The sequence below is a fragment of the Cryptomeria japonica genome, chromosome 6, assembly GCF_030272615.1.
Source record: "Cryptomeria japonica chromosome 6, Sugi_1.0, whole genome shotgun sequence".
NCBI lineage: Eukaryota > Viridiplantae > Streptophyta > Pinopsida > Cupressales > Cupressaceae > Cryptomeria > Cryptomeria japonica.
Genome location: NC_081410.1, coordinates 215,706,657 through 215,725,809, shown reverse-complemented (window position 1 = coordinate 215,725,809; position 19,153 = coordinate 215,706,657).

Sequence of the window (19,153 nt, the reverse complement as noted above, 5' to 3'; positions counted from 1 at the left end):
ATTAACTTATACCCTCATTGTTTAAGACTAAATCTACATATATTTCACCCCACCCCCCCGCCCTTTTTTTTTCAAACAACAATACATTTTATGACAGTGAAGGATAGCAGCAAGCTAAAAAAAACTTTAAATAGTTTTATTATTATTGATTTTGTTTACAGATTAATTTTCAGCAATGTATAAATGGGAATAAGAATGACAATAATAAATATGACTGTAGGAGCATTTTTAACTTCACTTAGATATCTATAAGGAAAGTAAAATTTACATGGTTCTACTTTAGCTTTTTGCTTTTTTTGTTCTAAGTAAAATAAAATGATAGTAGTAAATACATTTGCAACAACATATAAATTGCACAGAAAATACTAATAACATTAACATAACATTTTATGCATTTCCCTTCTTTTTTTTTTCTATATAATTTGCAGAGATAAATAAATAACAGATTTCAGTTTAAGGTAGATTTAAATAAGAATAACAACATAATATATTACAGAATTTAAATAAAAGATGCTTTTCTTATATGAATGTATGAACTCAAATTGTCAATCTGTATAAATGGGTAAAATACCCAATTAGTCTCTCATTCCTAATGAATGACAACTTAACTAAATAACACATTTCTTTCTTTAAAATAATTACAATATATACATCCTTATTTCTTTCTTTCTGCAACTAAGTTAAATCTGCAACTCCTAGCTCTCCTTTCCAAGCAGCCTGCATTCAAAATTTAAGGTAGTGACCATGGGATGCTCACCTCCCAGCCTAGGCTTACTAGAAGCCACCCCCGAGCTTGGAGAACCAAGTCCTAGAAGGGTTATGTGTGTGTGAAAAAGTGGTCTGTAGCTGCAAGCACAACACTTCAATTAAGTCATTATATGCATGGTTAATAATCAATAATCAATAAGTAAAAAACCATAACAAAATGACTAATTGCCTTCTAAAAGATGTGATTATAAGATTGCTCTCAGATTGTTATGAGAAATACTAGTGACTAGACTACACCAAGACGAAGGATTTAATCTATATGATATTAACTATATGGATGCAAGATGGATGGATAATTCAAGCAAATAATCAATTCAAGCAATAATGGATGAAAAATGGATGCAAATAATCTAAAAAGCGCAATAATCTTCAATGACTCCAGAGCAAAATTAGCGTGATAATAATCTCCAAGCGTGTTCTCAAAAATCTCTGGGGTAAATTGGAATGAGAGCTGAAGACTGAATTTATAGAGAATTACCAAGAGAAAAGCTCAATTTAGAATTAACTGAAAATAATTGAGAAATCAGGTTTAGTTAACCTTGAGATAGATTTCAATTATAGTTTAATTGAAATGCATTCAAATTAGAAGTCCAAGTTGCATTGAAAATAATAATAAATTAATTCCATGCATTTGTGATAAAAATAGATAATTCTTTTATTTATTCAAGAAAAGAGTCTTTTCAATGCAACTGAACTTCTTTTTCTGAAAAGCTTAGAGTTCCAATTTTAGAGAATAATTCAATAATTCAATTCAATTGCTTTTATGATTTCAAGTTCTAAATTTAGGAAAAGAAATAATATCTCAAGTTTGATTTCTCTTTCAATTCAATTCTTTTATTTAATTTTTAATTCAACTCTTTATTTGTGATTAATTCCTCTTTTGTAATAAATTAATTCCTTTTGCATGATTAAATGGCAAATTTATTAATTAAATTCAATAAGATAATTGATCAAAATGATATTCTTGGAAATGATTCAATTAATTAAATGAATATTTAATTAATATTGAGTAATTGGTTTTCCATGTGACATTTGATGATTAAAGAATTAATAATGTTCTCAAGGTTGATTTAATTGCCTTTGGTTAGGACCTTGGTGATTAGGGGCCCATGGTTTAGATGACCATTTTTAGGTTATTACAGGTTAAACTCAAGCAAACACAAACAAGCAAGGGGAAAAACACAACAAACACATTCCCATTCCCAAGGCTGAAACTTCATCACATAATGTGATGTTTTAATAGGGTGGAAGTGGACCAAGTACCTTTGAGGAGATCTGCTATATAGTAACTCACAGCCAACTCATGGCATCCAATAACACAACAAAAATCTTCTTAACCCCCATATCCTTATGACCCCCAAAGGCAAACATGTCATTTTTCTCGCCTTATGACCCCCGAATGCATAAACAAAACTATGCAGCAAGGGTCATATAGAAAAACCCTTGAGATCACTCTCATGATGAGAGCCTCTCACTCTAAGGCTATCAAACTCCTTCCACCTCCAAGACCATTTTCCCCTCCCAAGGGTAAGATGGCATTGGATACTCCCAAAACACAATAAAAATGCATAACAATAGTAAAGGAAAGGAACCACATAAAAACTTTCACAAATACAATACAAAGAAAAATTACAATATTTTCATTCAAGCATTCTACAAACAGATTTTAACATATAAGCAAGATATTGCACCTACCTTGAATCTACCAAGGGTATTCTATGGAAAGCTTGGAGAAGAGCAGCCCAATCCACAAAATTTTTTTGCAACACTTAGCCAAAATCCCTATTTCAAACTGGTTTATTTTCAAATTTTGCAAGATCTCCAAAAATGGAGAGTGGGTGATTAGCTCACTAATCCTCAATCTCTAGCCTAAGAAATCTTCTCTCACTCCTTCCAACCTCTTGGATAGAGTGAGGGACTCTGATTGGTTGGTCTTCCCTAGGTCTTACACACTCCCTAACAAAGGCACCTCAAGAAGAGGAATGAAATGGGGAAGAGGAATGAGACAAACCAAAAAGGTTCTCTAACCAAGGATGGCACTCCTATAGATGAAATTCGTCCATCTTGGGAAAACCACTTTTTTGGGTGGTTAAACAAGCCCTATGGGAAGGACACATGGCCAAATTTGGCCTTCACCCATAGGTACCCCATGAAGCCTAATAAAAATGCTCTAAAACTAACTCTAGGAGTTGATTTAATCCTTAGAAAGTCCACCTAAAGTTAACCTACGAGTCAACTCTGAGTTGACCCTCATTATGGCTCACTATCCTAGATTTCTTGGTACCTTCCAGGATAATTAGGAAATATAACAATTAAACAAAATTAAATCCCTCCAAAAAGGTGACATGACAATTGCCAACACAACATACAACATAGGTGTCAAGTGACACTACAAAATAATTCCACATCACAACAAATACACACATGGCAATTGTCCCTTGAATGATTTAAACAATTTAATAAATACAATTTACACTCATGTAAACATTTTACGTTTACGAATAAAATAAAATACATACGGGGTGTTGTCTCTCCAAATAGACAACCCTTGGTTTTACGAACGTACATAGGACTAGGCTTGATTCTCCATAATATTTCCATGGTCACATGGATAATTTTCTGTGCATCTCAATTTAAACATTAGTACTTTCCAATAGCCTCTTATAATATTAAACACGTAATCAAGAATACAATTCAATCACTCTGCATAGAATTGACATTATACAATACAGTTTGTCACATATCAAAGCAATTCACATAAGCAATTCATCATAACCCTCATAATTTAATCCATTCATAAGATATACAAACATATTTCTAGCATCATAATAAAGTCCTGCAAATCAAATAATGGCATACATCGTCTCAATGTTACCCTATTCTAGGATCATATAAAATTCTATATCCACAAAGCATAGGAATGAAGCATCAATATATCAATGTTATCAAATTCGTGGGATCATATAAAGTTCTATATTCATAATGCATAAAAATAAAGCATCCATAATAGTTCCAACATGAAAATCACTAAAAAGCTAGGATGGGTTGGGGTACGGCCTCACACACTGCCTTTACTGCTTCTTTAGTGATCTTATGGATAGAATCAAGCCAAAAGAATTCTCCATGAACTCTGCTGAGTACAATCCTCACAACTTCCTTAGGGAAATCCAGAATATCAAGTATTTCCACAAAAACTAGGGTTTCTATGATCTTATGTTCCAGTTTCACAACACCATTCTCATCACAAATGACAATCTTATACATATTCATGATTTCATCAGCACCTAGTTCCTCAATATGAAAATGTATGTATATCCTAGGATCTTCTGCATATACAACTCCTTTAGGGATTTTAGAGAATGCACCTAGGGTATCATCCTGCTTCGCTACTTTGGGTATGATCTTGAATAAGGACCTAGGGCATTTAACCACTTCAATAACAATAGGGTTTGTAATGAATTTAGGAGCAAAGGAGGAAGCCATTGATAAATACCTTAATCTACCTTTAGGTTTAGATGTTTGAAAGATTTTGCTTCACTTCTCATTGTGGATGCCTTCACTTGGGTTTTTCACGCTCTTAGGAAATTTGAATGCTTAGTGAGTGAAAAAGAGTGAAAAACACTTGCTTTCTAATATCCTTTCCTTCAACTACCATAATAAATGTCTACCAGTTAAGTGAAACTTAACACATCTACCAGAAAAGAAGCAATTCATCTTCTTACCATCAACCGAGGGTAAACTAGCATGATTTTCAATTAGTTGCCATACACCCAAAAGGTTTCTTTTCAGTTAGATGAAGAATCTTTTGCTAGTGGAGTGATACTCTATTCTACCAGAGAAGGAATAGTCTCATCAACATTCTGGTCTCTCTTTCTAATCCATTGTTTTGAAAATTCTTGCTTTACCTCATCAACCTTCTCTTTACCTTTCAAACTGGGTCCTTTATTATTTGTCGGTGATGCCTTACTTCTACAAAATATTGCAATATGTCCAATCTTGTTACAAGCATAACAAGTCACATTGTTTTTCTGAATATCCTTTTCATATCTTATGCCGATATGTGTTCTGTATTGATTAGATAAGTCTCCAAATCTTCCACAAATATAACATCTTACATTCATTCTGCAATTTTCTGAATTATGACCAATTTTGTTGAATTTAGAACATTGACCAGTGGGTGCATTAGTGTTCTGATAGTTTCTAGATCTACACTGATTTGCTCTATGACCATACTTGTTATAGTTAAAGCATTTCCCATTAAATTTGTAGGCATTAGGTTGTCTTACCGGTTTACTATGATCATGATTGTTTGTAGTACCACACCTTTCACCAACTTCAAAGCCAAGTCCATTAGTGTCTCCATCAGGTTTCTGATTTTTTAGCATGTTATCAAGTTGCTCTAAAATTTTCTTGAATTTCTTTTTGTGTTGATTTGTAGTAGCCAACTCATTTTCCAAGAATCCCTTCTATCTCATAAGTTCAATTTTATCATTTTCCATGTGGATCAGATCTATCTTCAACATATCATTTTCATGACTAAGTCTTAGATTTTTCAGTTCCAACATCATTTTGTCTTCTAGTCAAGTCATCTTCATTCTTCTTTCTGTCTTCAATGTCTTTACAAAACCTCATAGTCATATCTTGCATCTCATTCCTCAAGGTCATGTTTTCTTGCCTCATCTTTCTCACAAAGTCATTAAGAGTTTCCTTTTCATCATCATCACTCTATATCTTCTCATGAAGTTCTCTTCTTTTGTTTCTAGCAATAGTGAGATTCTCTTGAAGTCCTTGAATGAATTCCTATGCAGTCTTCAGATCATCTTCAAGTTTGATATTCTTCAACTTTTTTGTATCATAGTCCGCAAGAGCTCCTTCTAATTGCTTTCTCAAGTTTGCCATCTATATCTCTATCAAAATCTTCCTCAAGTTGTTGGGCTTCTGAAAATAGAGGACCAAGCTTGGATACCAATTGTTAGGATTCCCAAAGATACTAAGAGGGGAAGGAATTTATTTTATTTTTCCTCTTAGGATGCCTCCGACGACACAACAAGCTTGCAAGTGTGGAAGGGGTCCTAGGCATGCACGCATAGCACGCGAAGAGGTAGCTAGGGAGGAATCAGTTCCAGAAGAGAACTCAGAAGCACCTCCTGAACTGCCAAATGATCCTAACCGAAACCTCTTAGAACCAATCTAGATCCTAATTGGCATAGTTCAAGAAAGGATTCTAATAGAGAACCCTCAGGTTAGAAATCAGGACTCTGGGAGTTATAGATTAGTTGAGAGGGAACAAAGCAGGAGCCCAACTCCTATTCCTGTAGAGAGTCAGGGTGGAAATGAGCCAGAGTCTATGCACATACCAAGACCACCTCCAGTGGTGGAGCCAGTTTATTTTGAGAGAGCTCATCAGGATCGAGGGGATCTTATCAGGGAGGTCATGCATCTCCAGCCACAATCTTTTGGGGGCTCTACCGACGGGGTAGAGGCTGAGGCATGGATTTTGAGCCTTGAGGGGTGCTTTGTGTTGCGTTCTTACAAGAGCAACCTAAAAGAACGTGTTGCAGTCAATCTGCTGAGAGGAACGACCTCCACATGGTGGAGACAGGAGGAGTACAAATGCGGGTTAGTTCCTGATACTCTCACTTGGGAGATATTCACAAAGAGGTTCAGAGAGAGGTACCTATCAGAACATTTTAGACAACATTGGATAGACGAGTTTCACAACCTCCAACAAAAGGGCTTATCAGTAACCCAATATGAGAGCAAATTCTTTGAACTTTTGCCTTACGTGGATTATCTAAAGGATGAGATACTTCTTGTCAACCACTTCATCAGAGGGTTAAATGCCGGTATAGCTGAGCCAGTGAGGATGTCCGCTCTAGAGAGCCTTCGGGTGGCCATGGAGAAGGCACTGATAGCCGAGGAAATTTAGGTCAAACCACAGGACACTAGGGATCAGTTTCAAAACCAAAACCCTACACCTCGGACTTATGGATTCCAGAAACCACATTGGAATGGAAACAACCGAAACTCACAGGGGTTCTCCAAACCCCCTCCTTCACAACAAACACCACAAAACCAGAGGCAGAAGCCTCCACAGTATCAGCAGGGCACCAAGCCCAAGTAGTGGCAGTCTCAGGGTCAGAGGTGAGATCAGAGAGAACAGGTGCCTTACACATCTTTGGCAAGGACTCAGCAGTCCTCCAGGGGTGGGTACAATAGATCCATCAAGACAGGAGGACAGGCTTTCTCTAGGCCCCTGGGGTGCCCAGTTTCAGGCAGGGGGTGCTTGCTTTACTTGTGGAGCCATGGGGCATATGGCAAGGGATTGCCCTCAGGATCAAATGGCAGGGAATCAGTGGATGGCCGCTTCAAAGCTGATAGTTGGTGATATGGGCAGGTCCCATAGAGTATTCGTAGCGGTTGACAACCGCCAGGCTGAGCATCAGGCCACGGTCATCGAGGTTGCAGGTATGATCAAAGGTAACAATGTATCTATTTTGTTTAATTCAGGAGCTACTAACTCCTTTATATCTCCATTGGTTGTGGAGCATTGCGGGCTAGTGGCAACTAGACAAGGTGTCATTTAGGAAGTGGAATTAGCTTCAGGGGCTAGAGTGTCAGTGGAATTAGAGGTTAGGGCATGTCAGTTGTAGATTGGCAAGACCACCACATTAGTAGACCTTAGAGTGACACCACTTGGATCTTATGGTATCATACTTGGCATGGATTGGCTTTATGCCCACAGAGCTAAGATGGATTGCCACCTGAAAAAGATCGAGTGTGAGGACGATCATGGTTCGCCCATAGTTATCACTGGGATTCAGAGACCTGTGTCTCTTCGTATGATCTCCGCAATGCAGCTTAAGCGGAGCATGCGAAAGGGATGTCATCTTTTTGCTATCACTATCAATGATAGAGGAGAAGAGGAAGAAAAGGAAACATTGCTTGATGACCATCCTATCCTTAAGGGATATTCAGATGGGTTCCCTTCAGAGCTACCTAGAATGCCGCCCTGTAGAGAGATTGACTTTCATATAGACCTTGTACAAGGAGTTGAGCCAGTTTCCAGAGCACCTTATAGGATGACCACAAATGAGCTTAATGAGCTCAAAATACAGCTTGAGGAACTCCTTGAGAAGGGTCATATTCATCCTAGCGTATCCCCTTGGGGTGCACCAGTCATCTTCATTAAGAAGAAGGACGAATCTCTCTGATAGTGTATGGATTATCGGCAGTTAAATAAAGTAAACATCAAGAACCGATATCCCTTGCCCAGAATTGATAATTTATTCGACCAACTTCAGGGTGCCAAAGTATTTTCCAAAATTGATCTGAAGTCAGGATACCATTAGCTAAGAATAGTGGAAAGTGATATCCATAGGACCACATTTCGTACTAGATATGGTCACTATGAGTTCACCGTGGTTCCATTCAATCTTATGAATGCCCCAGTTGCTTTTATGAGTCTCATGAATGGGGTATTTCGTACATTTCTAGACTGTTTTGTAATTGTGTTCCTCGATGATATACTGATATATTCTCAGAATGAGAAGGAAAATGAGGAGCACCTGAAACAAGTATTGCAGTGTTTGCGGGATAACCAATTGTTTGGCAGTTTGTCAAAGAGTGCTTTCTTTCGATCAGAGGTCAAGTACCTTGGGCACGTTATTTCCAGTGATGGGATCTCAGTTGACCCATCAAATATTAGGGTTATTATGGATTGGCCAACATCAATAGTGTGACAGAGGTCAGGAGCTTCATGGGCTTAGTAGGTTATTACCAACGTTTTGTTGAGGGATTCTCCAAAGTCGCACATCCTATTACTTCTCTTCAGCATAAAGGGAAGAAATTTGAGTGGACAGAGAAGTGTGAGAAGGCCTTTCAGGAACTCAAGAAGGCACTTACTAGTGCTCATATCCTTGTTGTACCAGACCCCTTAGCGGACTTCATGGTTTGTATAGATGCTTCACTAGAGGGTTTAGGAGCAGTTCTTATGCAGGATGGTAGGGCTATAGCTTTTGAGTCTAGAAAACTTAAGACTCATGAACTTAATTATTCTACTCATGACCTTGAGCTCACAGCAGTAGTGCATGCACTTGTGAGGTGGAGATATTTCCTTTTAGGTCATCACTTTGAGCTGCATTCAGATCATCAGAGTCTTCAGTACATTTTCACTGAACCAAACCTTAATGCACGTCAGAGGAGATGGATGGAGTTCTTGTGCGAATGTGATTTTGACATTCACTACATCAAGGAAAAGGAAAATGTAGTTGTAGATGCCTTGAGTAGGAGACATCATGAGGTATACACCATTTCTATGGGCATGGATTTGAGAGACCATATACTACAGCACTTGCCAGAGGATGGATGGTATGCAGAGGTTTGTTAGGTAATACGATCTCAGATTACTCTAGAGGGGAAATATGTGGATTATTCTTTGGAGTCCGATGGACTATTATGCCATAGAGGGTGCATCTATGTACCTTCCTCCAGGGAATTGCGAGAATTCATTGTCATGGAGGCTCATAGAGCTCCTTATGTAGCGCATCCCAGAGTTAAAAATTTGCATTCTGACTTGAGGCAATTATATCATTGGCTAGGAATGTAGCAGCTCATTGTTGAGATAGTAGCTCGATGCCTCAAGTGTCAGAGAGTAAAGGCGGAGCACCGCCATCCAGGGGGGTTTCTCTAGTCTCATGTTATACCAGAGTGGAAGTGGGATACTATATCCATGGATTTCATCATTGGTCTTCCTATGTCTTCTCGTCGCCATGATGCCATCTTGGTGATAGTTGACAAGTTGACCAAAGTGGCTCACTTTTCACCAGTTTGGACTACCTTCATAGCACCAGCAGTAGCACAGGTGTTCTTGCGAGACATTGTCAGACTTCATGGCATGCCACGCAAGATTATTTCTAATAGAGATTCCCTCTTCACTTCTTCCTTTTGGAAGTCATTATAGGCAGCTATGGGCACTATGCTCAATTTCAGTACAGCCTATCACCCAGAAACAGATGGTCAGACAGAGAGGGTTAATTGGGTGTTAGAGGATATGCTTCACATGTACGTCATGGATCATCAGACCAGATGGGAAGAGTACCTTCCCTTAGTGGAGTTTGCCTATAACAATGGGCATCACACTTCTTTGGGGATGCCACCCTATCAGGCATTATACGGAAGGCCTTGCAGGACACCATTGAGCTGGGATCGCATAAAGGACAGAGTTACTATTGGTCCTGAGATAGTTCGGGATATGGAACAACAGGTGGATTTGATTAGGTAGCATCTGAGAGAGGCACATGATAGATAGAAGAAATATGCTGATGCGAAGAGGATAGATCATAGCTACTTGGTTGGAGACAGAGTCTTCTTGAGAGTGTGGCCACATAAGAGTCCAATCCGTTACAAAAAGGGTTCTAAGCTCACACCTCACTTTGTAGGACCTTTTGAGATCCTTGAGAGGATAGGCCTAGTTGCCTACCGTTTAGCATTGCCACCTAGCCTGTCACGCATCCACGATGTGTTTCATGTATTAATTTTAAGAAAATATATCTATGATGAGTCTCATATTTTAGATTGGGATGCCTTGCAGGTGGAGTTAGATGGGCAGCTAGCTTTGGAGCCCATTCGCATTTTGGCACACCGGACGCTGGCCCTTCGAGGTCGAGAGCTAGACCAGGTTAGGGTCCAGTGGGATTGATATGATGAGGTTACGACTTCATGCGAGGACGCAACACATATGAGATCAGAGTACCCCCACCTCTTTGATGAACTCCAGGAGGAAGTTTATGCCTAGAGGGGGAGGGTGTGAGGCCCCACCTCGACTCAGTCTGACATTTCAGTGGTTTTTATGATGAGACTATTATGGATGCTTTATTTTTATGCATTATGGATTTAGAACTTATATGATTCCATGATTTGGATAACATTGCTATATGTTGATGTTTTATTTATATGCTTTATGATATAGAACACTACATGATTTTTGAATAGGATGAATTTGCGGTGATAAATGTCGTGATTGAATTTGTAGGACTTTACTATAATGATAGAAATATGATGTATGTTTTAAGTGTGGATCAAAATTATGAGAATTAGGATGAATTGCTTATGTGAAATTGCTTGGATATAAGATGTATTAAATTGTTCAGATGTAAATTGTATGCAAGTGATGATGTGTATTATTATTCTTGTGATTTATATTATATGAGGTTACTTGAAGCTACTAATGTGTAAATTGAGATGTGCAGGAAGTTATCCATGTAACCATGGAAATATTACGGAAAACCAAACCTAGACCTATGTATGTTCGTAAAGCTAGGGTTTGTCTATTTGGAGAGACAACACCCCATTTGTGTTGTATTTTATTCATAACAGTAAATGATGCATGTGTGTTAAGTGTTATTTAATTGATTTATGTAAAATCCACAAGAGATGATTTCATGTATAAATTTGTAAAAGTATTTTCTTTGTGTCACTTGACACATGTGTGGATTTATGTTTGAATTTTTAAATTTGTCTCTTGGTGAGAAATTGTTTAACTATAGCTTTTTGAATTAATGTAATGACATTCCATAAATGTCTTGGGTAAAGAATCTTTGGGATGGTCAACATAGGTTTGACCCGAAAATAAACTTCAAGGGGTTAAAAAAGGGTTAAATGGACACCTAGGGGTAGTTCAATAGGGTTTCCTAAAGCCCATAAGGTATACCTAAGGGTTAGGGGTAATTTAAGGCAAGTTTCTACTCCCATGTGACCTTTTAGACACCCTAAAAAGTGACTTTTCTAAGTTGTGCGAAAATTGAAATTAGAAGACTTGAACCTAGTTGTAAACCTTCTTTTTCAAATGAGAGTTTCCTTTCCCATTTTACCTTACCTTCCTTTTTAGTTTTTAGAAACTTGCGAGAACTCTCACAATGGGCTTCTTAAGCAAGAATTAGAAAATTTGTGGGTAATCACCCACTCTCCATTTTTGGAGAAAAAAATATTTTGTAAAGAAAAAGATAGAATTTGGTTTTGAGAATCTTGGCTAAGGGTAGAAGGAGAAGAACTATGGAATTGGGCTGCTCATCCTCAACAAAAGTAACCTACCTTTGGGCAGATTAAGGTTGGTTGTATTCTTCTTATTATAGATTTCTTATTGCATGTGTTTGAAAGTAATGTTTGTGTAAAAGATTAGTTTCCATGCATGTTCTCTTGGAAATTTATTTGGTATTTTGTTTTTATACTTTGTATGTGTGTTTGGGAGTAATCAAGATCTCCTACTCTTGGGAGAGAGGAGGATCTTGTGGGTGGTAGAAGTGACAGCCCTCGAGTGAGAGACTCTCGTTATGAGAGCGATCACAAGGGATTTTGTGTGACCCTTGCTGCATGGCTTGTTTATGCATTGGGGGTCATAAGGAGGGAAATAAGGCATGAAAACCTTGGGGGGCATAAGGAATAAGGGGTTGCTATACTTGATGTATTTGGTTTGCCATGAGGTGGCTACATGTTTTTTATACTTGCAGTTCTGCTCAAGGTACTTGGTCCACTACCACCCTTGAAAAGGACATCACCAATGCGTGGTGTAGTGTACCCTGGGATTGAGAGTGTGTTTGAGTTTGTGTGTACTCTATCTTTTGTGTTTGCATGTTTGTTACCTGTCTAGGGCTTGGTTCTCCGAGCTCAGGGGTGGCTACCAGTTAGCCTAGGCTGGGAGGTAAGCACTCCATGGTCATAGTTCTTATTTAAAATGCAGGATTGTTGGAAGAAAAGAGTAGGACAAGTGAAAGGTTGCAGGAAATTATTTGTAAATGTAATTATTATTTGAAAAAGTCCTCATTTATTGGAAATGAGAGACCCATTGTATAATGACAAAAGTGTTTTTGAAATACGTTTTTTTTTTTAAAATTATATTATTTTAGTATGCTATTCATTGCAGAAAAGAAATGAGTATTCCTAAATTTAGTGTTTTTCCAAAGTTCAAAATATTATATCTGATGTGTTTATAATAAATTGCAAAGCAAAAAAGAAAGGTTATTTTATTCTTATGCATTCAAAATGAAATAAAAAGGAAATAAATGGATTAGAGTTGCATGCATATTGTAGGCTACATATAAATCATTAATTCTATTTTCTGTAAATGTAGTTTAGTACATTATAGTTCTGGAAATTGTCCTTTCGTTTATTTCAGAAATTAGTAACTAAGATAGATAGTTTATCTAGTCAATGTAAATTCTACTTGTTACAGTTGCTGTGTGAAATTAACTAAAATCCGTCAGTTACTTTATGCATAAGATAATTCAAATCTGTCTTTTAATTAGTTGCTATAGATTTTTGCAAAGTTTGTAAATTCATTTATTTCAGAAAATGATAATCACAATCTAATATAGTCTTTATTAAATAAAATCTAGATTTATTTAGTTGCTGGTAAAACTATTAAATCTAGACATTTATATAGCTGAAGATAGAAATATAACACCTACAGTAAACAATTTAAATGAAATTATAAAATTACTATACTCTTGTTGTAAGTGAATCAGAGATTTATTAAATCCATCTATTTTATCTGTACATCTAGGATATTTACGAAAGGAAATAAAGCTAAAAAAAAAGAAAATAAATTAATATTTTAGTATTTTGTTCGAATACATACCTAGGATCAAAATGCTATGGTTCATTCCCTTACATAATTTCTGATTATAAAATATATATTTATATAAATATATAATTATATACACACAAGTTACCTGTATATACTTATATATATATATATTTGGCCACGAAAATAAAAATATATTCTTAGATTCATATAAAAAATATGCATATATATATATATAAATATATATATATATAAATATATATATATATAAATATATATATATATATATAAATATATATATATATATATATAAATATATATATATATATATATATATAAATGTATTTTATCTTTTTTTTTAAAAAGCAAAAAATAAAATAAAATAAATAAATAAATAAATTATAGGGGAGGGGGCCGAGCATTGTGGACTACACAGTGGACGGCGGAGCCACACACTGTGCACTGCACAATGGGTGGCCATGGCCGCGACGCTTCCCAGGAAACCCCGCCTCCCATTTCTCCGCCTCTGCAGAACGAAAACGCCGCCGGATCTCCCCAATTTGGCCTTGCACCAAATTTTTAAGCAAGAAAAATATATTAAACCCTAGCCCGAGTAGGGCTAGGGTAATAAATTAATTAAAAAAAAGGTAACTTATTTAGATTAAGGCCATTTTATAATTGAAAATCCCTAATTAGAGTATGTATGGCTTGTTTTGTATTAAGTTGGGAAATCTTTTAAAGTAGATTAAATATATATATATTTGTATATGTATTTATATTTAAATACACATATGTGATATATAAATAGGAAGTTGGGGAAAATTTAAAGAATAAAGCCTAACCTTATATTTTAAAATTTATTTAGTGTTGTAGATACTTAATTGCACCTTAGTTAATTTAATTTGAGTATTTACTTTTAAGTTTGGATTAAAAAGGATTATTTTAAGCACATTTCATTTTGGGATTTGAATGGATACTAGAAAAATAATTTTAATTAGCTTTCTAAAATCGATTAATGGCTATCCGTAAATAATTTTGCCCGCGTAAATTAATTATCTAAATTAATTGACTTATTAAATTCGAGTAGACAATAAAACCATTCAATTAGAATTCAGCATTTTATCTTATTTAATTTCCGAATATTGAGCTAGAAGATAAAGCTAATCTAAACATAGTTAAGACAAAACATGTTGTAGTTTTTTTATATATTTGTCAATTTAATGCTCTTATCAGTTATGTTTTTAAAAAAAAATTTATCTCGTTCTTGCCCTAAATTTTGGGCATGATAGGGGTGAATCAGTATCTAACTAGTTAACAGATTTTCTGACCTTATTAAATAAATTGCATTCCAAAATAGTGTACCGGTAAACAAAAATTAATGTAGTAAATATGAACAATAAACACAACATAGAAAGCACACCATAACACAATATTTTTGGTGAGGAAACCCGGTGTGGGAAAAACCTCGGTGGGATTTGTGACCCACAATATTCACTCACTGGCCAATGAATGGATATTACTTACAATAGGGGTGCCTGCACATGTAGGAAGGCCAACTGCCTAGAGCTCACTGCTCAATTACAAAAGGAAGTCTCACTGACTTACAAAATGGATTATGGAAATCCAATGTGATGTACTGCTACAAAAAGCATCTGCTATCCCAGGTTCAGTACCGGTTTAAGCTCATACAACAACCATAAACCTTACTCCAAAATCTGCCTTAATATTCGCTCATCATATCCATCCTATCATCTATGTGTATATCCAAAATGATCTTCAAGATCTCATACTTATATATGAGTCTTATTACAATACGCATTGTCGGCTTACAAAAAGATATTATAATTAAACATGATATACAATAATCAAAATCTTGTCGGCTGGAGTGTCGGTAATCATGTTTGTCGCTGCCGGTGAACTATCTATCAGTGTTGGTGTCTGTCGGTGTCATAGGATTGCAAGCTTGCCATCAATGACAATACCTTCAATCATCTACAATTCTCATTGGAGTGTGCAATGCCAACAATACCATCTAATCTAATGCAATAATGTACAAAAGTTTTTATTATTATTTCCTTGTCTTCATCATCAACACCAAGATACATAATACCTATCTCTTTTAAATTTCCTTTGAGATCTATAGAGTTCAAAAATGTGTCAACATCTAAAGGTTCCTTAATTACCTTCTTACCTTTTCCCTTTCTGACATGAATTTTGAATTAATCTAGTTCAAATTCCTCTAACTCTTCTTCTATTGATTCCAAATCAATAAAAAAAAATTACTTCTTTTGGTTTTCCTCTCTTGGATGGAGTAGACAAGGGAATCTTGTCATGCCCAAACTTTAGGGCACGATCGGGATAAATTTTTTTTTTAAATTTCACAACTTAAAACATTAGAACTACAAATATAAAATGCACTTAGCAAGTTTTGCCTTAACTACGTGGGAGTTAATTTTAACCACTAACACAAGTAAGTAAAAATAATTTAAATTAGATGTGGTATATTAAATGAATAGTTTTATTGTCTCATCGATTTTAATCAATAAACTAATTTAGTCAATTAATTAACGTAGGTAACAATAAATCTCCAATATCCATTAATTGTTCTTAGGATCTAATTAAATTAGTCCTAGCACTTAGATTTGTAAGTGTCTATATTTTATTTTAACAATAGTTAAAATGTAGTTTAAACTAAATTGACTAAAGAAGTCGATTAGATTCATAAGGAAAATTCTCCTGTAAAGTTTAATCTCATCAAAATAACTTACCCTACTTGTCATAATATTTCTAAAGGGATTAAACTTCATAGTATTTTAAATTTAAACATTTTATTTTCTTCTTTAATTAAATCCATATGTTTATTAAAAACATATATAAATTATAAACACTTAAATAAATATTAAATCTAAAATCTGCCTTATTCTCTTATATTTTCAATCTATATATATATATATATATATATATATATATATATATACTATAATAATTTCCACATATTTATAAAAATCTTCATGCAAACCCTAACTAAGAATGTATAATATAAAATACCTCATATTTTATAATTTCCTTAGTCTCTTCTATACTACCCTAGCCCTACCCGGGCTAGGGTTTTATATATATATATATTTTTTATTTCTTAATGTTATGCAGGGGCCGAATGTATTCATGGTGGAGCGGCGGCCATGATTGAAGGTTTGGCAGGCTTGGGGAGGTAGCGGCAACAACCCTGGGGGTGCCACTCACTGTGGGTTTCCACAGTGGCGGCGACCACTATGGTCGCCCACAGTGGCAGCCCTTGGGCCGTCCACTGTGGACGCCCATAGTGGCGTTGGCCGAACGCCGACCACTATGCTAACACAGTGCTCGGCCCGAGCCCTACCCCATTTTTTTTGTTTATTATTATTAAAAAGGGCAATATTATATATATATATATTTTTTATTTCTTAATGTTATGCAGGGGCCGAATGTATTCATGGTGGAGCGGCGGCCATGATTGAAGGTTTGGCAGGCTTGGGGAGGTAGCGACAACAACCCCGGGGGCGCCGCTCACTGTGGGTTTCCACAATGGCGGCGACCACTGTGGTCGCCCACAGTGGTGGCCCTCAAGCCGTCCAGTGTGGTCGCCCACAGTGGATGCGCATAGTGGCGCCGGCTGAACGTCGACCACTGTGCTAACATAGTGCTCGGCCTGAGCCCTACCCCATTTTTTTTGTTTATTATTATTCAAAAGGGCTATATATATGTGTGTGTGTGTGTGTGTATGTGTGTGTATATTTATATTTATGTATATATATATATATAGGTTTAAATTTATATATATAAAAAATATATATTTATATATATATATTAAACAATAAGCTTATTTTGTTTATTTTTAAGAAATGATTTCATTTACACATTAATATAGACATGTAAATTTGTTTATATATATATATATGTATGTTGTATCTAAGGCATAAACTTTCTATGTAAATACATACAGATGTTTTTTTGTTTTTTGTTTTCTTTCTGAAACATATTTAGCAGTTTAGATAAATTCTTCATATTCAAATCATTGTATTTATTTCCTTTTTTTCAATCAAAATCCTAGCTGCTAAAAACAATAGATAGATTATTTAACTATAATTTTACTTTTTGCAAAAATAAGGTAAATAGAAGAATTAAATATACTTAAAACAACAATTCCAGAAAATATTTATTTCAATTAATTTGTATAACCATAGATATTATTTTCTGCACATATCAAATGACAGTATTTAATAAATTCTAACAGCAACTATTTAGATCAAGGAAATATTAAAAGAATCCTTAGAAATGACTACAATATTTTAGGTCTTCTTTTCTGCAAATAAACGAAATGACAGATTTAAATAAACTAAAACTGCACTTCCATAAACAGATCTAATTGTTTTATTTCCAGCCTTCTACATGCATGCAAATCTAATTCATTTCTTTTCTAATATTGTGTTTTAAATGCATAAAGGGAATAAATAAATTACTTTCTCTTCAAAATATCCTAAACACAACAAATGTTATTTTTTAGAAATATAGAAAACTAAAACCAGAGTTACTCATTTCTTTTCTGCAGTATAGCATAAATAAATATTACATATCTTTAAAACATATTCCCAAGTCTTTATTGTCACTTTACAAATAGGTCTCTCATTTCAAATAAATGAGGACTTTCAAAGAATAATAGTTACATTTACAAATATTTTTCTGCAACAAATAACTCCAGCCACATCTACATGTCCTATTCTTTTCTTCCAACAACCTGCAATAAATCAAAAGCTATGACCATGGAGTGCTCACCTCCCAGTCTAGGCTAACTAGTAGCCACCCCCGAGCTTGGAGAACCAAGCCCTAGATAGGTTACACACATGCAAACACAATAAACAAGGGAAAACAATCACAAACATATTCCCATCTCCGGGCTACACTACACCACACAATGTGATGTCTATGCACAGGTGGTAGTGGACAAAATACCTTGAGGAGACTGCAAGTATGGTAAAACTCAAGGCCACCTCATGGCAAACAATGATAAATCTTAAGTATAACAACCCCACAACCTTATGCCCCCCCAAGGCATTCATGTCTTATTTCCCTCCTTATGACCCCCAAATGCATAAACAAGCCATGCAGCAAGGGTTACATAGGAATCCCTTGAGATCACTCTCTTAACGAGAGCCTCTCACTCGAGGGCTATCAAACTTGTACCACCCACAAGACCATCCTCTCTCCCAAGAGTAGGAGGTCTTGGTTACTCCCAAAACACAGTATATACACAAGAGTAAAATGTAGAATACAAAATAAATTTTCAAAAGGGAAAAATACAAGAAACAAGCCTTCTCACACATGCAATTCTTTTCAACGTAACATGCAATATAAAAATATAACAAAGAGAATTTAACCAACCTTCAACTGCCCCAAGGTATGCTAGATAAGTTGAGGATGAGCAGCCCAAATCCACAATCCCTTGCTTCTCTACACATAGCCAAATTTATAAAACCAAATCTAAATTTTCTTTCAAAATTCTTGTCTCCAAAAACGGAGAGTGGGTGATTACCCACAAAATCTCTCATTCTTGCCTAAAAAGGCCTCAATGAGAGTTCTCACAGGTTTCTAAAATTGAAAAAAGGAAAGTCAGAAAAAGATCCAAAAGGATCTCTCATCAAAAGGAAAGTTAACAACTTAGGTGATGCCTTCTAATCTTCAATTTTCGCTCAACTTAGGAAATCCACTTTGTAGGGTGTCTAAATGGTCACATGAGAGTTGAAACATGCCTAAAATTACTTCTAACCC